This window comes from Protopterus annectens, chromosome 14.part0, assembly GCF_019279795.1.
Source record: "Protopterus annectens isolate FY-2018-M chromosome 14.part0, PAN1.0, whole genome shotgun sequence".
NCBI lineage: Eukaryota > Metazoa > Chordata > Ceratodontiformes > Protopteridae > Protopterus > Protopterus annectens.
In genome coordinates, this window is record NC_056748.1 from 436629222 (window position 1) to 436651491 (window position 22270).

Consider the following 22270-nt stretch of genomic DNA (forward strand, 5'->3'; position numbering starts at 1 on the left):
CCAGTCTCATCCAATATAACCTGCTGATCATGGCTAACAAAATCCTTTATAACCCAGATAACACACCAGCTCTTCAAAATATTATCAACCCCCACAACAATCTAAGACTGCTTCGATCCTCGAACAAACTTCTAATTCAGACAATCAAAATCAAGAACTCAGCTGAAGATGCCCTCTTTGCTAACACTGCAGGCAGAGCCTGGAACTTACTTACAGGTGATATTACTTTGCTCTCCTCCCTAGGACAATTTAAAACTAAACTCAAACAACAGATGGCATGTAACTGGCTTTGCCACTGCAACAAGCCCGGGTAACTCTCAGCATGAACATGAGTAACCCAACTAACTATTTATTGTTAATTTTCTCCTGACTATAACCAGGTGTATCTCATGTCTGCCTATGTATTCTTTGGTAATACTTATTATGTACTGTTGTTTTACTTGTATTATTGTATCTGATAACTCGGAGCTTATCTCCACGGGCCTCCACTAAAAATGGACATGGCTGCAGTTGGACTAGCCCAGTCAACAAATGTAAAATAAATAATAAATACATAAATAAAATTTGTTCTGTGTGATAGTTTAAGACAATACATGTGTGCTGACACACACACACACACACACACACACACACACACACACACACACACACACACACACACACACGTACACTCACAGACACTCACACTGTCTTTCTCTGTCTCTCTCTTTCTTGCTGAATGTTTATCTATGCAGTTGTTTGTGTGTGTGTGTGTGTGTGTACACACACACACACACACACACACACATATATATATATATATAGAGAGAGAGAGAGAGAGAGTGTCTAAGAAAATGCATTCAATCATATGATGTTGTCATTAGATGTAAAGTGTGAGGCTTATCCTTATCTGGTTGAGGATTAAATGTATATAGTCACTAGTTCAGAATATTTTTGTACTGTCTAACTAAATGTGTTAACATAGATCACAAGGTCAGTTTACTGTTCCTTAATGTTAAATGCTCTTTTCTTTTCTCTCTTTTTTTTATTTTAGCTGAAATTTACATCATTTCAAAATCTTCATAGAAGTACCTGGCTGGCTGCAGAAATAATGAGGGCAGCTCCCAATTCTGGTTTGTTTTGCCTTCCTATCCTTATGTGCGAATGACATTTCATGGCATTTTCATATAAAACTCCTGAAAATGTACTGTTTCATGCTGGCAATGTGGTAACTTTTTTAAAATATTTTCATTATGGAACTGCAGCAGACATAATTAAATTTATTCAACTTTTCAACTTTAGATAAGCGATAAAACAGCATACACATACAGAAACATGACCGAATAAAACAACCACCACGTAAAAATAAATGTATTTAATAGTAAAACTGGTAAGAGCTTTCACTATATAAAATAACTTCTTCAGACCAAAAGTGAGAACATACATCATCCACATTTAAATAGAATTACATCACTACTTGATACATAACTAACCAATCATAGGAATCTTCGAATCAACATAGGTAACCAATACAACCAGATGATGCAGAAGGAAACAGCGACAAAGTCCAGATCCACCAAACCAATTTATTTTGCAAAACACAGCAGGGGTTTAGCGCTTTCGTTAAGAATGTAACACAAACTTCTTCAGAGTCATAGAATTATAGGAACCACATATTTAAAGATAAAGATACCTAATTTGTATAAAACATGAAACTAAAAACATACTGATAAGGGATGCATAAAAGAAAAAAAATTAAAAAATAAAAACATCAAATGAGTGTGCAGAAATTACTTCTTCCTCAGACCCCTAGATTTTAAAACTGGGCATAGAGGGATATGTTCATTTAATCCATGGCCCTTATGGGACTGCAGTGAGATTATCCCTCTAATCTTCCTTAACTCAGTCTCATTTTCTACATCCCCCATTCTAATGTCAGTCCCCACTACATCTGTAGCTATAAACTTAAAAGTGTGGTCAGCTCCAAATGTATTAACATGCTTTGCTAGGGCATTAACCACATTCTCCTTACGTACAATAAAGATGGTCTCTAACTTTATCTTTAAACTTGCGGTTTGTTTTGCCAACATAGAATGAAGAGTGTACCTTACAAAAAGGGAGTTACATCACATTAATGGTATTGCAATCAGCTGAAGCAGAAAAATGAAACTCTCGCCCATATCAGGATGAAAAAATGTTTGATCTATACTTAGAAAATCACAAAAATTGCACTTTCCGCATCTATGGGTACCTAAACCAAAATGCCTATTTCAGTGCCTTTTCAGGTAACCAAGTATCCTTTTCAAAGTCTTCTTATTCTTGTAATAGAAAGTAGGGCACCCCCAACTATCTCAGATATAAAGGGATCTATAAGTAAATATCCCAGTTCTTTGAAATGATGTTCCTACGTGCATTTGTATTACTACTGAAAGAGAGGGGAGCTCTCACTGTACTGCCGACCCTAGTACTCCTAAGATTATCTTTTATTGGTGGAGCAAAGAAAGACTTAGCCCTATCATTCCTTAACATACTGGCTTCCTTAATACCATTCTCTATTTCTACAGTTTTGTACCCCGTCTTCATGAAATCACTATGTAGACACACATACTATTCTCAAAATCAGTTTCATCAATGTGGAGTCATGATGCCCTCATGTGATGTTTTTATTTTTTTTAATTTTTTTTCTTTTATACATCCCTTAGAAGTATGTTTTTGTTTCATGTTTCAGTGCGATTCCACTGATTGGTTAGTTGTATAACAGGCAGTGATGTAATTTTATTTAAATGTGGATGTTGTATGTTCTCACTTTTGGTCTGAAGTTTCTATTTTATACAACAAAAGCGCTTACCAGTTTTACTATTAAATATGTTTATTTTTATGTGTTGGTTGTTTTATTCAGTCGTGTTTCTGTGTGTGTGTGCTTTTTTATCGCTTATCTTGGATTTATTTCACGCCACACGTTAATTCTTTGGGCTTTCTTTGCTAACTTTTCAACTTTGCTTAAAGATCCAATATTGTGTAAGTGATTAGCTTTCTGTTTGGTGGCTGTACATTTCATATACTTTTAACTGAAATGGACGGATGGCACAGTGGTGCAGCGGTAGTGTTGTCGCCTCACAGCAAGAGGTTCTCCAGTTCGACTCTCGGCTGGAGTGCCTTCTGTGCGGAGTCTGGTTGTCCTCCCTGCATTCATGTGGGTTTCCTCCAGATGCACCAGTTTCCTCCTACATTCAAAGACATGCATCTGGAGTATTTCTTCCCGGGCCTCCACTTAAAATTGGCTTTGTTCCAAGTCAGCCTTTCCCAGTTAACAAATGTTAAATAAATAAAATAAATAAATAAAAGTGGTGCCAGCTCCTGTAGCTCTTAGGAAGCAATGATGATAATTTTCATTAAGTATAGCTTACTGCATTTTTCCTCAGGGTTGTCTCCCAGTGGTCTTGGCTTGGCTGGAGTAATGGGGTGGTAGGTGGCTGTTCTGGTTTGACCCTCGAGGAGAGATTCTCATTTAATGATTAGCAGTCTGAGGTTGCTGTGGTTCTGTTGTTCTCCTTTTCTGTTGGTTCCGTTCCTCTTCTTTCTTCTCCATTGTTCTCTGGACACAGCAGGCCTAAGATCAGGCCTGTAATTTAATCACTCAGTAAGTAAATAATGCTTTTTCTTTTCTTTGAGAACTAACAATGTGAAGTTGTTCAGTATCGCCATTCATTCATCACTGATAGGTTCGGAGCCGATCCTCGGTTCCGACACGGCCGACTAGCAAGCTCAAAGTTCTCCAGTAGCTCGAGATCCTACCCCTTATCCCATAATGCATTGCTGGAATTACCTCAGATCTAGTTTGCTGCGGCACGGATCTCTTGGTTTCCAGCTTGGCTCGAGACTTTATTGGGAGTTTTTCAACTTTCAACAAGTTATATTTTCACTTTTTTATATACTTTGTTCTGTTTATAGTAGCAAATATACTAGTTAGTAAATAGTAGTTTTTCTGTTCTTTTACCCCTTTCATGAGTATTCTATCTTGCCTTTGGCCCTTTGGCCTTAGGATTAGTAATTAGTCAGTGATCCCCTTTGGGACTGTCGTTTTGGATACTCTATTTACTGTTTGTAGTTATTAGTTGTTAGTGCCCCTTTTTGGGCTGTGTGTATGTTTGTGTGAGTCACTTAATTTAAAACAGCTCTTAGTTAATTAGTGTGCTTGAGTTGTGTAATGTCTGAAGATAAGGACAAGCATCCAAAGTCTGGGTTTAAAAAGTGCCCAGACTGTGGACAGAAAATGTCAGTTTAAAAAGTGCCCAGACTGTGGACAGAAAATGTCAGTCACAGATGCCCATGTGCAGTGTGTTTACTGCTTGGGTGAGGTACATCTGCAAGAGTCTTGTAGCATATGTCATTCCTTTTCCACAAGAGTGTTAGCTGAAAGGAAGAGGAAATTGACTGATAGGGGTATCATTAAGCACCCCTTTTCTGAGGCATTGTCTGACCAGGATGGAGCCAGTAAATCATCCAAATCTTCAAAGTATTCCACTGATTCTAGATCCAAGAAAGGAAAGAGGTCAGAAATTGTGGTGACTTCGGCTCCACTGCCCTCAGAGCCGACAGTCTGCTCTTTTTGGAACCAGGACACAGCCTTGGAACCGGTTACCGAAAACCTCATTCCATGTTGCTCCAATCGGCTCCATCTGTCCACTCTTCTAGGTCCTCTCTCAGCTTATCTGATCTGGATATGGACCAGCTGGTTCAGAAACTCTTGAAGGCACCAGGCTTAGTTAAATTGCTGTCGACTCAGACACAGCCGTCGGAGCTGAAGACCACTACCCTTGAATTGTCTGCTCCTCCTCTGAGTCATATCGGACCTTCGGAGCCGGAGGAGGCAGACCTGATGATCGTGAATCCCTTGGAGCCGACACCTGCTCCAGTGCCGTCGGCTCCATCTGCTCGGACGTTCTCGGCACCGACCGGGGAGTCTAGGAGCCGACACTCTCTGGTCGGGTCTGGGGAGGATAGCCGTACTGACTTGTTGGTGCGGACTCTTCCTCTCGGGGCCTCAGCTCGGGTAAGCTCGGCTCCTACCACGGGCTCGGAGCCCATGGCTTCAGTGCGGAAGGAGATCATGGCTCCATCAGAGCCATCGACTCCTTCTCATCAGAGCCGAGGTCCTTTTGATGCCATGAGGTGAGTGTTGTCTCCCAAGACTTCCTCATCTCAAGGTCTGGCCTCTTCTTCCCCTAAAGTGCATGTGTCTGTTTCTGTTTCCTCTGGTCCTCCCAAGCGTAGAGACCCAGAGCCTCAGGTAGCCCCACAGGGCGCTCCCTGCTCTTCTGAGTCTTTTCCAGAAGTTCCCCATGAAGAGGTTCACAGGAAGAGATTATGCAAGAGGAGGCATTTGGACTCCCCTCAGGAGTCTATCACATCTGACACAGACCTGGATGAATCAGAAGGGTCCCCTAGATCCCCCTCTGAGGACATCTCCTTTGTGGAGATTCTTGAAATCCTATGGCAGAGGGGTGATTGGCATTCCAAGAGGCCTACTGAGGACGAGTCGGTTCTCTTGAAGGCGTTTGGGTCTCAACCTTCCACCTCTTGGGTATCTCCGCCCTATGATGAGTTTATGGATCTGGTCTCTCGTAGGGCGTGGGGTCTCCAGAATCTATGGAACCTGTTCCTCGGAGGCCTAATAAGTTTATTTCAGCCCTTATGGATAAGTCCTTTTTGACCAAAGGAGTCCCTGTTGATGCCATGTTGGTACCGGACTGCAGAGAGATCTCCTTAAGGAGTTGGGAGATACTCTTCAGGGTGCTGTAGCTTCGAGTGTATCCGATAAGATTGCCACTCAGCTCTCTAATCTCAATTCGATAGTCAACTCGTCCATGCGTCTCGTATTATACGCAACTGATGGTTCGAGCAGAGCCGCAGGTACAGGAATCACTCTCCGTAGGCATGCCTGGATGTGACTCTGTTCCTTCGCGGAACCCTTCAAGTCTTCCTTTAATAATACCCCATTTGACGGCTCATCCTTGTTTGGGCCAAAGGTGAAGGAGACTTTAACCAGGTGTGAGCAAGAAGGAAAGACTCTGTCTGCCATCGAAGTCTGATTTTCCACCCCCACTCGACCCTTTCCCAAAGGTCAGAGGGGAGGAAAGATGTGGTTCCGGAAAGCCCAAGGAGCCTTTCAAGACACACGTGAAGAGCCCCCATCCAGAGGCAGAGAAGGAGGTTTCAGTGGAAGATGCCACCCTCGCGGCAGAGGGGGTCCGCAACACCAGGGTGACAGAGATCATTTGAAGGGAGGCCCGCCTGTCCTACTCTGGAGGCAGTCGGGATCACTTATCTTTGTACCCCAAAGCCTGGCTAAATATAACAAATGACATTTAAGTACGAAGTATCATTTCCAGAGGGTATTTCATACCATTCTCCACCCAGCCTCTTCCCATCAAAAAATCCCGGAAGTCCCACCCAGTCACATGGGACAAGCAGCAATAGAGGTACGCCGATTGCTAGAAGAGTCATCTAGCCAGTCCCAGCAGACCAGACAGGATTCGGAACTTACTCAAGGTTCTTTTTGGTTCCAAAGAAAACGGGACTGGAGACCCATTTTGGATCTCAGCAGACTCTACCAATTTGTGAGAAAAGAGAAGTTCCGAATGGTCAAGCTACAGTCCATACTCCCCTTGTTGGGGAAGGACAATTGGATGTGCCCGATTGATCTCAAGGATGCGTACTACCACAAAAAGATGGCTAGACCATCCAGAGATCACCCGTGTTTCCAGCTGGGAGCCAATCATTATCAATTTCGAGCTCTGCCCTTTGGTCTCACTACAATCCCCAGAGTGTTCACCAAGTGCATGGCAGTAGTCACGGCTCACCTGAGACGTCTATGATTCCAGGTGTTTCCATATCTAAATGATTGTCTCCTTACCTCCACCACCAGGCATCAACTTCTTCAAGCGAGAGAGGCTACTCTGACACTCTGTGATCAGCTAGGCATTACAGTCAACTTCGAAAAGTCTGCCTTGTTGCCATCGCAGCATATCGTGTTTATAGGGATAGAACTAGACACGTCAACCATCACTCTTCGCCATCCGCCAGAAAGAACAGAGTACCAACAGCAGAGGTATTGAAAGTTCTAGGATTGATGGCGGCAGCTATTCTAGCAATCCCCTTAGCAAGGATGCATATGAGAATCCTTCAATGGCTTCTATTCATGCAATGGTCTTACCAAGAACTTCCAATTAGTCACATGATCCTGATAAATTCCTGCAAGAAGGATATTCAGTGGTGGTTGACATCTCTTCATGTCGCAATAGGATGTCCTTTCATGCTTTCCCCTCCAGTTGCCACTGTTTCCACGAACGCTTCCCTGATAGGGTAGGGGGGGCTATTTCAGGGAAAGACTGCCCAAGGCACATGGACAGATCAAGAATCACATCTGCATATCAATGTCTTGGAGATGACAGCAGTACTTCTAACGTTGCAATACTTTCAGGACTCTCTTCGTCTAGGAACAGTTGCAATACAGACAGACAACATGTCAGTGGTCTGGTATCTGAACAAACAAGGCGGGACCAAGTCTTATCCCCTTTGCCGAGAAGCCATCAGAGTATGGCAGTGGGCACTGTCATCCCAGCGCTTTCTGTTGGCAACACACATTCCAGGCAAATCCATCATAATAGTGGACAGACTGAGCAGAGCAATCTTGTTACCCCACAAATTCCTGCAAGAAGGATCTTCAGTGGTGGTTGACTTCTCTTCATGTCACAGTAGGACGTCCTTTCATGCTTCCCCCTCCAGTTGCCACTGTGACCACGAACGCTTCCCTGATAGGGTAGGGGGGGCTAATTCAGGGAAAGACTTCACCTGTCATTGCAGACACTGAAGCTAACCGCTTGGCTGCTCCAATTCCCCACATAGCCAGGCTCTATAATCTTTCCCATGACACTAGTCAGATTTTGTTGGCTTCCCAGAAACCTTCCACCAGAAAATTGTATTGTAGTAAGTGGAAGAGATTTTCCATTTGGGCTTCTTCCCACAACATTAACCCTTATCAAGCGCCATTGTCTTCTATCTTACAATTCTTGACAGAAATCTTCAACAAAGGAGCAGTGGTCGCTACGGTACGAGTACAGTTATCTGCTATATCTAATTTCCATCTAGGAATTGATGGTTGGAATATTATGGCTCACCAATTGTCTAAGGCTTTTCTAAAAGGTTCCTTTCATATAAGGCCTCCAATGAAGACATCTTATTCCCCCTGGAATTTGAATTTTATGTTATCTCGTATCATTCTTCCTCCTTTTGAGCCTGCATCATCTTGTGAACTAAAATTCTTGTCATGGAAAACTATCTTCTTAGTAGCCATCACTTCAGTCTGTAGAGTGTCAGAGCTCCAAGCTCTTTCCATCAAGCCCCCTTACATGGTCTTCCATACTGACAGAGTATTTCTCAGAACTAATCCATCCTTTCTGCGTAAAGTATGTTCTGAGGTTAACATTAATCAAGTCATTGAGTTGCCAGTTTTCTTCCTAATCATAACAACAAATTGAAATATATGTTGCATAAACTCGATGTTCATAGACAACTTAGATTTTTATTTGGACAGAACCAAAGACATTAGGAAATCAGATCAGCTCTTTGTGTCCTTTTCTGAGACCAGGAAAGGTAAACCAGTTGCTAAAACAACCCTGTCTAAGTGGCTGTCGGATTGCATCACCTATACATATGCTTGTCATAAAATGCAATTATCTAGTACGGTAAAGGCTCATTTAACCAGAGCAGTTTCTACCTCGTCAGCCTTTCAAGCCAAATTGCCTTTGGATAACATCTGTGCAGCAGCCATCTGGTCTAAACCTCACACTTTTATAACTCATTACAAAGTGGATAAGGCCTCCAGGGACAGGGCTTCATTTGGTTCTACGGTTCTGAAAAGTGTACTGCCATGAGCCACCCAAGATCAGGGTGCTAGGGACGCTACCCATCAGTGATGAATGAACGTCGAGATTGAACAACTTCACATAAAGAAGTTATGTACTCACCATAACATTCCATGTGAGTTGTTCCATCTCGCCTTCATTCTCACGTCCCTCCCTCCTTCCCCCTCCTGGCTGACAGTTGACCTGGAGGCTGTCTTCATCCTGTTTTTTCAATATGTATTCATTCCTAGGTAGCATAATTATTGTACTATTATCTGGTACGCAGCAAACAAGATCTGAGGTAATTCCAGCAATGCGTTATGGGATAAGGGGTGGGGTCTCAAGCTACTGGAGAACTTTGAGCTTGCTAGTCGGCCGGCTCCAAACCCATCAGTGATGAATGAACGGCGAGATGAAACACCTCACATGGAATGTTATGGTGAGTACATAACTTCTTTTTCTTCACCTTCACTTCAAACTGGAACAGTAACCTTCTTTTAGGGTCCCGTGTCTCTTTAGGGACCAGGGAATATTGTTCCCATGTTAAGAGTATATACAGAGGAGATTGTGGGATGACTGCATCCCTGATTCAAGATATCTTCATGGTGATTTCTCTGGAATTTCACATTGGCTTGCCGTACATTAATGGATGTAGCCATTCAAGCTCCCTCATGTGACTAGAGATCCTCAAACTGCTATCCATATGATCATATGAACATATGGACATTAACTGTACAATTTCCTTGGTCTAAATATGTACATAGGACTTTAAAGACTGTTTAGGTTCTCGTATATCTTGACCACAGGAATGCGACTGTTTAAAAAGTTAACATAGTTGCAAAAACATATTGGAACTGTAGTTTAGTAGGAGTATCATAGGTTCATAGGTTCATACTAGGCTATCTGCCCGAGGGCATTTATAAGCCTAGCCAGAGTGTGTTTGGCTTTCGCCACCCATTTTAAATTAATTTTGCTATGCCCTTTTTCGAGGTTAGTATACTGTGGCTCTGTCTAACAGTGACACAGAAGTAATACCCGGGGTAAATCTACTATCTCCCATCCACTCATCAAGATTCCTCTTGAAGAGAGTCAATGAGGGACTCTGCCTAACCTGGACTGGGATTTTATTCCAGAGTGAAGGGAGCCTCTGGGTTATGAATCTGTCCCTCCAGCATGTCCTATTTATTTCAGTGCTGAGGTTCAAGTCTCTCGAGCGCGTAGCTCAATGGGATTTGGATTTTCTGAGGTGCAGCATGTCCATTAATTCCGGGTTGGACATGGCTTTATATGTCAGGCACAGATCGCCTCTGAGCAGGCGGTATGCCACTGAGTAGAGCTGGAGTTTCATTAACTGGGCAGCATATGGCATCTGTTTGAGCCCTTTGATCCTCTTGGTGAGGTACTTTTGGGGTCTTTCCAGTTGCTGCAGGTGTCTGGTAAGGTACATCCCAAAAGGGTATTGTACTCAATTATGGGCCTGATGAGGGATGAGTAAAGAGGCACGATGACCTCCCCTGATCTAGATGTGAATCCCTTCATGATTAGGTGGGCTATATAAAATGTTTTTCTAACCACTTTGGCCACATGGTTGTCAAATGAGAGATTGCTATCAACTTGGGTCCCCAGGTCCCTAATTACTTCTGTACTTAATGGATTACCACCTATGTGGTAATTTGTGGGCACTTTGTTTTTGCCAAAGGGGATGACTATACACTTTTTGGCATTTAGCTTGAGGCCATGGATCTGGCACCAGTTGTCTGTTTCTATGAGGCCCTTTTGGAGGATGCTTGTGTCGGGTGGAGAGTCAATTATGGCGCCCAGTTTGCAGTCATCTGCGAACTTGGTCAGCCACAGTCCTTCCATGTTGGCCTGTACCTCAGAGAAATATATACCGAACAAGAGAGGTCCCAGGACTGAGCCTTGTGGGATGCCACTTGTAACTGGTTTGGAGTCTGACATGGCTCCAGCAATTCTAACCATGTGGGTTCTGTCCTTGAGCCAGTTTGCAACCCATCTAGTGACATAGGGGTTTATATTTAAGCTGGTGAGCTTATCTGTAATGCCCGAGTGGGGTATTGTATCTAAGGCTTTTGCGAGGTCCAGGTAGGCTGTGTGGACCACCTTCCCCTCGTCAATGGCCTTGGTGACTGTTTCAAAGAAATCGACCAGGTTTAAGAGGCAGGATCTGCCCTTAACAAAACCAAACTGGGTAGGATCCAGTGTCTGTAGGTCCCCAATATCTTTATTTATGAGGTCCATGATGATCCTTTCCATAGCTTTGCACACCACGCTAGTCAGGCTTATGGGGCGATAGATGTTCTTCATCTCACATTGCTGCAGTCCTTACACTTGGGTAGTCCGCTGTCCTCGGTCGGCCCGAATATCAAAGTATTAGTCTGACGTCGGTCAAGGCGCTTAAGACTGACATCAGGACGTCAGGGTACAAATGCGCATGACCGACGCCATATCCTCAGTCTTTTGCCGCATGGTCCGATGCAGAAGCAGCGTTGCAAGTGCCGTTGAGTTTCAGACCGAGTCAAAGTTGGCGAATATTTAGTTTTCTTGCCTCAGTGGTTTACCGGATGTCAGAAAAAGTGAATAACTGTATTTCTTGTGGGAAGCAGATAATAGGGATTATCATACTTTGTGTATTCCTTGTTTGGGGCCTGAGCACGACGTTGTTGGGTGTCGCTGTGCTAGGTTCAATCTATTAAGCAAAGGTTAGATTGTGCCAGGTTGGTCTTCGAAGCGGTGCAATTATAATATGCCGTCGGATGCTCGACGCTTCAAGAAGCGCAAAGACAAAGCAGCTAAACCCAGGCAAGAAGAGTCGTCAGTGGAACCGGTGGTTCCGCGGAGGCTTCTCTGGAGTCCCAGGGGGAGACTTTGATATTGCAGGATGTGGCCTCTCAGGAGGCAGGTCAGGCTGAAGGGGCTTCTCAGGTTACTGTACTCCCTCCCTTCCTAGGGTGGTTAGGCCCTCTCCTTCTGTTTCCAAGGCTTCTCCCAGAGGCAGGCCAGGTTTAGCTTCTGTTGGGGTCACTCCTAGTTCTACAGGATCTGTGCCCAAGAAGCACATGCTTAAAATGGCAGAAGATTTAATTACTTTGATTAGAGGTTCTTTGCCTCCTGATAAGAGGCCTAGGGTAGAACCAGAGTTGGGGAGTTTTGAGCAGGCTTGATGTTTCAGAGTCTTCGCTGAAGACTTGCAGGAGTACTCTCCTTATTCTGATTCTGATGCAGATGATTCGACTCCTTCTGCTTCTCCTCCAGAGGATTTTTCTTTTCAGAGACTGTTCATGCCATGAGGGAACATTTTAAGTGGGAGGGTCAGGACTTCGCTGATGCCAGGAACAGGCTTGGGGAATTTTTGCCTTTACCCCAGCATAGGCCTTTGGCTATACCACCTGTTCTGGATGTTGTGGAAGATGTGTTTGCAGAGGCTTCACTTAATCCTGATTCTTTGCCTCCTGCTCCTGTTAAACCGGATAGGTATTACAGGGTGCCTGAGGCTCATAAATATCTTTATAAGAGTCCTAGGGCGGACCCAGAAACTGTTAGTCAGGGACCTAAGGGTGTCAAGGCCTCTGTTGTAAAAATCCAGTTCCTCCAGATAAAGAGGCCAGAGCTTTGGATAGATGGGGAAAGAAAGTCTATACTTCTTCCACCTTAGCTATGAGGGCTTTGAATTGCCAGTTTCACATGTTGAAATATCAAAACTATCTTCTTTCTCAATTGAAGTCTAAGGTAGATGCTCTGGCGGAAGGCATTGAGTGTAAAGAATTACAAGATTTGGTGCATGTCTCGGAACAGGTGGGTAAGCATTCTTTACAATGTGGTTTTGATGCTGTACAGGCCTCGTCTAGGGTGGCTGCCACTGGTTCAGTTCTGCACGCCTGGCTGAGGGATCAGAATTTATCTGACCATGTTAAGACAAGGATTTTGGATGCTCCTTTACAGTCTGATGTGTTGTTTGGTTCACCTGTGGAGTCAGTCTTTAAGAAAATGGAAGACAAGGCTAAGTCTATGCAGGCTGTTAAAGATTTTTTTGCAAGTTCAGGTTTAGTAGGAATTGGCCTGCTAAGGGGTGGACGATCCTTCTTATGATTCTCAGTCTAGGGGTAGATCTAGACGTGGTAGGGGCAGAGCTCAGAGTTCCTTCAGACCTAGAACGGGGAGTTCACCTGCACAGTCTTTGGGTGAGGGCAGGGGCCAGTCCTTTCGTAAACAGGCCCAATGACCTACCTTTTCAGCTGCCAGATCCTTCTTGCCTGGCAGCACCTTTGGGAGGAAGGTTGGCACTCTTCAAGGAAAATTGGAGTTTGATTACTCAAGACAGATGGGTATTGGATATCATACACCAAGGTTACAAGTTTTATTTCCATACCTTGCCTCCTTTCAAAGGCATGCCAGACGTTCCTCCTCAGCAAAGATTAGAGGCTCACAAACAAATTTCTCTGCTACTTCAAATAGGGGCCATACAACCGGTCCCTCTACCAGAAGTGGGCCTAGGATTTTATTCTCGCCTGTTCCTAGTACCAAAGAAGGGGAACACGTGGAGACCAATTTTGGATTTATCTATCCTCAACACATATCTGGACATTCCCAAGTTCAAAATGTTGACGTTACAACAGCTTTTGCCTCTGCTGGGCAAAGATCACTGGATGGTGACTCTGGATCTCAAGGAGGCTTACCTTCATGTTCCTATCAGGCTCAGTTGATGTATCTGCGGCTGGGACTTCTCATTATCAGTTCTCTGCATTGCCCTTTGGCTTATCTACTGCGCCCAGAGTGTTCACGAAAGTTCTGGCTCCAGTGATAGCTTTCTTCAGGCTACGAGGAATACAGATCTATCCTTATTTGGACGATTGCCTGATTCTGGCCCAAGAAAAGGACGAACTTCTTCATCATTTACAGTATGTGATAGCAGTGCTAAGATGCCTGGGGTATTCTGTGAACGAAATAAAGTCCAGTCTAGTACCCTCTCAGGACATGTGCTTTCTGGGTGTGAGACTGAATACAGCGTCCCAGATGGCCTTTTTGACCCCGGACAAACAAAAGAATCTTTCTCTTTACTTCCATCAATTGTCTCATCAGTCCAGGCTGACTGCAAGGACAGTCCTTCAAGCCTTGGGGTTCATGGCATCTTGTATTCTGGTGCTTCCCAATGCCAAACTGCATATGAGGAAGCTACAATGGTATCTCAAAATGTATGGACACAGCACTGCCAAGATATGGACACTGTCATTCAGATAATACCTTGCATTCAAAAGGAGTTTTTGTGGTGGGCTCAGGAATGTCACCTAAACAAGGGACTCTCTGTGACCGACCAGAGGCGAGTCAGATTCTAACGACAGATGCCTCAGACAAAGCTTGGGGAGCTCATCTAAATGGAAAGTGGGTACAAGACACGTGGCCTGCCAGACTTCAACATCTACATATCAACTTGAAGGAGATGTTAGCAGTCCAATTTGCATTAATAGCTTTCAAGGATTTACTTCTTCCAGGGCAGGTGTTGATTCTAACAGACAACACAACTGTCATGTGGTACATCAACAAGCAAGGGGAACGATTCTTATCCTCTATGCAGACAAGCAATGATTTTGTGGGAGACTGCTCTCAGTTTACAGCTGAATCTTCAGGCAAGGTTTCTGCCGGGAGCACAGAACTCCTTAGCAGATGTGTTGAGCAGACAAATTATGGATCCCCACGAGTGGAAATTGGATCCTCATGTATTTCAGAAATTGACAGTGTTATGGGGAACTCCAGACATAGATCTGTTCGCTTCTCCACTAAACTACCAGTACCAGCTGCCAAAGTTTTGCACAAAAAGGTTTCATCCCACAGCTTGGAAAGTGGATGCTCTTTCATTCAATTGGAGCAATCTTCATGTGTATGCCTTTCCACCTCTGCCTCTCCTCCCAAAGGTACTCCTGAAGGTCAGACAGGACAAGCCAAAGATGATTTTAATAGCTCCAGATTGGCCTCGACAGCACTGGTACCCATTACTGAGAAGTCTGGTACGGGAGCCTCCATGGCCTTTGCCTTCGATTCCACACCTGCTGTCTCAGGAGAACAGTCATTTACTCAATGTCAAACTTCACTCTCTACATCTAACAGCCTGGCATATTCTGTTTTAAACCCTGGAGGGTCTCAGCTTCCACAGCAAGTTTTGAATGTTATTTTGGAGGCCAGAAGGCCTAGTACAAGGAAAGTGTACGCAGATAAATGGAAGAGATTTTTATTTTGGAGTACAGCAAAGGAATTTGATGTTTCTAAGCCTAATTTAAGTGTGGCTCTTCAATATCTTACTGAGTTACTGGACAAAGGTTTGTCCTTCTCTTCTATTAAGGTTCATGCTGCAGCAATTTCTGCTCACTATGACTGTGACCCACCATTGTTTTCTCATCCTTTGTTTAAGCAATTCCTTAGAGGGGCAAAGAATATAAGAGAGCTCCTACTCCTGCTTGGGATCTCAGTTTTGTGTTGGAGAAACTCACTCTACAACCTTTTGAGCCTGCAGCTACTGCCGAGTTGAAATATTTATCATGGAAGACTGCTTTTTTGGCCATTACCTCTGCGAAGGGTTTCTGAATTACAGGCCCTTATGGCGGTTGAGCCTTTCTTAATTTTCCATAAGGATAGGGTATCTTTGCACTAATCCTTCCTTTATGCCTAAAGTGGTTTCTAGTGTGGCTTTAAACCAAACTATTCATTTGCCTACTTTTTATGCAAACCCCAAAATAAAGGGGAAAAGATTTTGCACACTTTGGATATACACAGGCAGTTGCGATATTATTTGAGCAGAACTAAAGGGTTCAGGCAGTCTCAGCAGTTATTTGTTTCATTTGCTTTGGGTTCTCAGGGCAAGCCTGTGTCAAAACAAACTATTTCTAAGTGGATTGGGTTTTGTATTGCTTTCTGTTATTCCCATCATGGTAAGGTGATTCCAGCTGGGATTAGGCCTCATTCCACTAGGGCTACTGCCACTTCTACAGCTTTTTAAGGGGTGGCAACTAAAGATATTTTGGAGGCAGCTACTTGGAGTTCAGTGCATACTTTCTCTAAGCATTACCACCTTCCACTTTACTCTAAATCTAGGGCTGGTTTTGCCACTGCAATTTTACAGGGCATTTTGGCAGCACCTAATGCTTTATAGTTTTGCCATCCTCCCTTACCTCTGCTTTGGGATTCTACCCAAGTGTAAGGACTGCAGCAATGTGAGATGAAGAACATAGTACAGTTTTGTACCTACCATAAATGTAGATGTTCGAAGATCCACATTGCTGCAGTCCACCCTCCTTCCCCTGTAGTTAGAGGCGGTTGTGTGGTTTGGGTTGTGAATATTGTGGATATTGTATATATTGTACATATGATTAGTGCAAGGGTGGTTGGTTGTTTTTTGCTGTCTTTTGGTTTTGACCTTTCTTTTTAGGGTCTTCTGACATCTGGGGCAAGAAAAGACTGAGGATATGACGTCGGTCATGCGCATTTGTACCCTGACGTCCTGATGTCAGTCTTAAGCGCCTTGACCGACGTCAGCCTAATACTTTGATATTCGGGCCGACCGAGGACAGCGGACTACCCAAGTGTAAGGACTGCAGCAATGTGGATCTTCGAACATCTACATTTATGGTAGGTACAAAATTGTACTTTTCCAGGATCCGTTGAGGCATCACCTTTGTGGAGTGGGACCACTGTTGCTGTATGCCACTCTTTGGGTACATATCCTGTAGTAAGGCTGAGATTGAACAGTAGTTTTATGTTTGGGTTTAGCTCTTCTTGGAGTTCATGTAGGACGCAGCCCGGGACACCGTCTGGTCCCATTGATGCTGTGTTTTTTTGCTTTGGAGAGGGCGGCTCTTACCTGAGCATCTGAGATGTTAGGGGGGCAGCACTCTGCTGGGATAGATATTTGCCCTTTTGGTGGGAAGGGGGGGAGAAGTTTCCGCTGAACCTGTCAGCTAGGATGTTGGCAATGTCTGTGGGTTCGGTGTATTTTGAGGCAATGTTACAGCTGCCTCATGTACACAGAGCAGCCGGGACACCATCTGGTCCCATTTATGCTTTGGAGGTCTCTGCTGCTTACTTAATCTGTGAGGAACACAACACTCAAAGAACAAGTTATGTAAACGTAAAGCACCAGAGGGTCAGTCATACAAGTGCAATTTATTTTGCCAGTAGAAAGACTGTCAGATTTTACAATTTAGTGCCTCTGCTTTTATATGTACAGATTTTACAGCTGAGTGCCTCTGCTTTTATATATACAATCCTTCTTTCTAAGTTACACTTCCCAATAGAAAAGTGCTTACTAGTCAGATATATTTTAGCTTTGTCCTTCAATGGTTTTGTAGCTCTTTCTCTAAAGTTACTGTTACAAACATGACATCTTTCTATTACAGTAACATTTATTTTTAAACAAGGTACAGAGTTTCAACTGCAGAATTGCTGTCTAAAGCATTTAATTTGTGTTATTTATCCAGCTTTTATATTATATAAGTCACTAATTTTATTTGTTACTTCGTGAAAAAATTATATTAATTAATTTGACATCTGTCTACTTGTGCTATATAGTAAGTAACAATTAATGAGAAATAATTTGCAGTATAAACATAGCAAATACAACAGATGATGTAGAGCTTAATATAATCAGATATTTGTTGCACACTTGTAGCAAGTCTGCGGTAAACTGTGATATATTTTTAGACAGCACACAGAAACAACATGCTTCTGTCCCTTATATACATTTCAGTTTTCATAATTTAATTACACTTTATATTTTTTTATCTTTTCACATGTTTAGAAATAAGTGTGGGTAGATATACTCCAAACCAAGTGTCACGAGAGGCGATACTGCCAGCCCAGCTGTCTGGAATTTTGTAAATAATTATATGTCATTGGTGAATATTGAAATGATTTGTGTAAGAATTGTATGTTATATGTATATCAAACTGCTGCTACAGGAGTGTGTGTTGAAAATATATTTTGTAAAGTACTGAGCATAAAGATTTATCCACAGTGTACCCAGCTGGAAGAGAACAGAAATGTGCATACACTATTGTAACTGTTTAAATGTATATATTTTAACAATGGAAACTGGAACATAGGAGGTTAACTTAAAAAAAAATAGCTGTAATTAAATTAATTTATGGCCAGGCCATAAAAAGATGATATCATTCAGTTTCAGTGCAGTAACAGACACAATGTCTAGAAATAGGGAACTTTCTGTATTGTCTTGAAAGAGTTTTATTGTTTTATGACTTTCAGTAAGTAACAAGATCTGAGGAGAAGCTCTTTTGTGTGTATTTTCACATGTAGATGCCAAATACTGCTAGCTTTCAGCAGTGGGGGTTTTACCTGGGATAGAGTCAGATGACAAGAAATTATGTCATTCTGCAAGCTATCCCAGCAGTAATATTTGAGATATTAATTTGGGAAGTCTCTGAGAGAGAGATAACATTCTGTATTTTGTCTTCGATGTGGCAACATCAAGATCTACTTACCACATCTGCCTTGCTGCTCTAATTAAGTAAGTGTACTAAGGTATAGTAATTCTCTTAGATATAGTCAGGAATATAGCAAAGCTTAGCTTAGATATTTTCTTTATTTATTTGAGACTGTCCTGCAATATTGTTTTAAATATTTGTTGTGACTTTGAACTCTGTTACTATGATTATATACTGAGTATTTTCTTGTTCTTTTATTTATTATTAAATATATTTAAACCTTTCATTGTGGCTGATCTGTCTAGAGATATTTAAGTTCTGATAGTACTTGCATATTTATTTGGTGACACTGTTTGTTGCTTTTTCAGGTATAGTACCAGTAATGTTGTAAGTCAACTGTATATTTCAGCTTCTTTTTTTTTCTTCATATCTATAATCTTGCCTTTACATATGGCATTACTGTGTTTTTGACTGCAACTGTTAGTCTGTGCATGCAAGTAGCTAAATATGCCTTTTCCTTATGGATTACAGGTGTTGATGGATATAGGTTCAATTCCCCAATGGGTTGTGTAATGTGACGTAATTGTTACTTTGGGATGGCTATACCTGCTCATAACATATAATGCCTGTAACAAAGCCATGGTAATGATATGTCTCATCTGCATTTTTTCATTGTGCCTGTACCTTTCTCTTCCCTACCCTCTTTCTTGCTGTCCTTTCTATTACATACATTTTGAGGCTTTATTATTTTGTTTCCCTACTTTTATTTTACACTTATATGCAGCAGAATCAAGACCTGGACTCATTCCTTCTGCAAGGCCTGTCAGCCTACCACCACAACCTGTACCTCTACTCAGAACAGGTGGCTCTTAAGCTGTCACAGTCACAGCCACACCTCCTTTTGCACCTGCAGTGGACATGCCCTGCATTGGACAGTGGTGCTCTTATTCTTGCCAGTAGCAGTGAGAAAAGAGTTGACAGCTTTATCAGCCATTTGCATTTGATGGGTATAGTGGAGAAGATCATTGACAGGAGACTAGAGGACTGCATTTGCTAGTAGTAGAACCTCCTCTGGTGGCGAGTAAACTCCCACTGAGTTGTGGCTGTTGAGATTGCAGCTTTAAATGTGTCTATCCCTGACCCTGTCTGTTGTCCAGTCCTCCCCATCACCACTGTCTTTCATCTGTTTCTGTGTTTTTGTGCCCCTACAACCTACCCTAACCCTTTTTCACTCCTCTTACTTCCCTTACTTCCTCCTCCAGCTTACCTTTTCATCATATCTATATATCTCTATCTATATGTGTATGTATATGTATATGTGTGTATATATATATATATATATATATATATATATATATATATATATATATATATATATATATATATATATACACACACATATATATTTATATATACATATATATATGTATATATATATATATATATATATATATATATATATATATATATATATATATATATACACATATATATATCAAATGGACACCTGGCCAAAAAAAAAAAAATTCCCCACCCTCTCAACTTCTGTCCTGTTTGCACCCTAGGGTTTTACCATATGTTTTGCCCTCTTCTTGCTTCCTCGTTTTCAACATTTTCCTATATCCCCATTTCTAGCCTTTTATTTGGTCAAAAAATAGATCAGATTTAAATCATGGGGGTTATAAGCTTCCACATTACTTTTCCTTTGTAATGCTGCTTTAAACATGGGATCACACAGGTCCTCATCAACATGCACATACTATGAATGAGCACTACTTATGTTCTGCCTGTCCTGCAGCCTCAGTTTAGTACCAGATGTTCTTCTCACAGACCCTGCTGCAGCACCAAGTGGGATATTTAATGAGCTTACTTCCTCATGTTGGTTATTCCTGATAATTCTTTCTAAGCATTGGGCCTTGTCACACAAATATGATAAACAGTGATGGATTGTGAGTGACTGTGCCTGCAATCTTCCTGAATGCAGTGGAATTTGCATAGATGTATCATCTGGCACTATCAGTGGATGTGTTTTTGTGATTCACCCCATGTTACAATATTTGTTTGATGTAACATCTGTCTAAGCTGGACCAAGAACCATATTTCATATACTACAGTTTATTCTGTCTTATTTTTATTACATTGATGAGTCCACATGCAGATATTTCTCCAGATATTTGCCCTTGACCGATATTCTGTGGTATCTTGCTCTAAGGTTCATAGGTAGGTACTAGGCTATCTACCCGAAGGCATTTATAAGCCTAGCCGGAATGTGTTGGCGTTCACCGCCCCCTTAGATTAGTTCCCTGTGCCTCTGTCCAATAGAGCCATTGAAGTGATCCGCGGGGTAAACTTTCTGTTTCCTATCCACTCGTCAAGGTTTCTCTTGAAGAGGGTTTGCGAGGAGCTCTGCCTAATGTAGATTGAAATCTTGTTCCAGAGCATGGGAAGTCTCTGGGATAGGAATCTATCTCTCCAGCACCTCCTATTTATTGTTATGGTGAGGTTTAGATCCCTAGAGAGTGTGGCTCGAGGGGATATGGTTTTCTTTAGATGGAGCATGTCCATCAATTCTGGGTTGGACATGGCCTTGTATGTCAGGCAGAGATCACCTCTGAGTAGGCAGTATGCAACCGAGTACAGCTGGAGTTTCTTCAGTCGTGCTGCATAGGACATCTGTTTGAGGCCAGTGATCCTCTTGGTGAGGTACTTCTGTGGTCTTTCCAACTGTTGCAGGTGTCTTGTAAGGTACATCCCAAATGGGGCATTGTACTCGATGATGGGTCTGATGAGTGATGCTTAGAGGGGCATAATGACCTTTTTTGATCTGGATGTAAACCCTTTTGTGATTAGGTGGACCACATAGAAGGATTTTGTAACTACTTTGGCAATGTGATTATCAAAGGAGAGGTTACTATCTACTTGGGTCCCCAGATCCCTTATTATGTCTTCCGTATTTAGGGGGCTACCACCTATGTGATAGTTTGTGGGTACTTTGTTTTTTCCAAAGGGGATGACTATGCACTTTTTGGCATTTAGCTTGAGGCCATGGTTTTGACACCAGGCATCTTTCTCAGTGAGACCCTTTTGAAGGATGTCTGTGTCCGCCGGAGAGTCAGTTATAGCCCCTAGTTTGCAGTTGTCTGTGAACTTGGTCAGCCATAGTCCTTCTGTGCTTGCCTGTACCTCTGAGAAGTATATGCCGAACAGGGGTGGTCCTAGGACTGAGGCCTGGGGAACACCACTTGTAACTGGTTTAGAGTTAGACCTAGCTCCCGCAACTCTTACCATGTGGGTTCTGTCCGTGAGCCAGTTGGCAACCCATCTCGTGAAGTAGGGGCTTATGTTCAGGCTGGTGAGCATGTCTATAATACCTGAATGGGGAATGGTGTCGAAGGCCTTTGCAAGGTCTAGCTAGGCTGTGTGTACCACCTTTCCCTCATCTGTAGCTTTGGTAACTGTCTCAAAGAAGTCCACCAGGTTTAGGAGGCATGGTCTGCCCTTAACAAAGCCGAACTGGGTAGGGTCCAGTGTTTGGTGGTTTCCAATGTCTCTGTTTATGAGATCCATGATGATGTGCTCCATAGCCTTGTAGACCAAGCTAATCAGGCTTATAGGGCAATAGTTCCCGGGGTCTGTTGTGGCTCCACCTTTGCTGAGCGGAATAACTGTTGCTGTGCGCCATTCTATGGGCACATAGCCTGTGGAGAGGCTGAGTTTGAACAGTGTGTTTATGTGAGGGGTTAGTTCATCTTTGAGCTCATGTAGGACGTAGCCTGGGGCACTGTCTGGTCCCATTGATGCTGTGTTTTGGCTTTGGAGAGGGCTGTTTTAACCTGAGTGTCTGTGATGTCAGGGGCACTACATTCTTCTGGTATGGTTATAGGCCCTTTTGGGGGTGGGGGGTGAAGTTTGCACTGAACCTGTCTGCTAGGATGTTGC

The 22270-nt window shown here is 42.8% G+C and overlaps 1 protein-coding gene across 2 annotated transcripts in view; it reads left to right on the forward strand.

Annotated features, from left to right (window-relative positions):
- The first annotated feature begins 1037 nt into the window (after positions 1-1037).
- JAKMIP1 (janus kinase and microtubule interacting protein 1) overlaps positions 1038-22270 on the forward strand; it is a 2220219-nt gene continuing 2198986 nt past the window's right edge. For both annotated transcript variants that reach the window (XM_044056204.1, XM_044056206.1), the window contains exon 1: positions 1038-1112. The gene's annotated coding sequence lies outside the window, so the exon portion shown is untranslated. The remainder of the gene's footprint in view (positions 1113-22270) is intronic.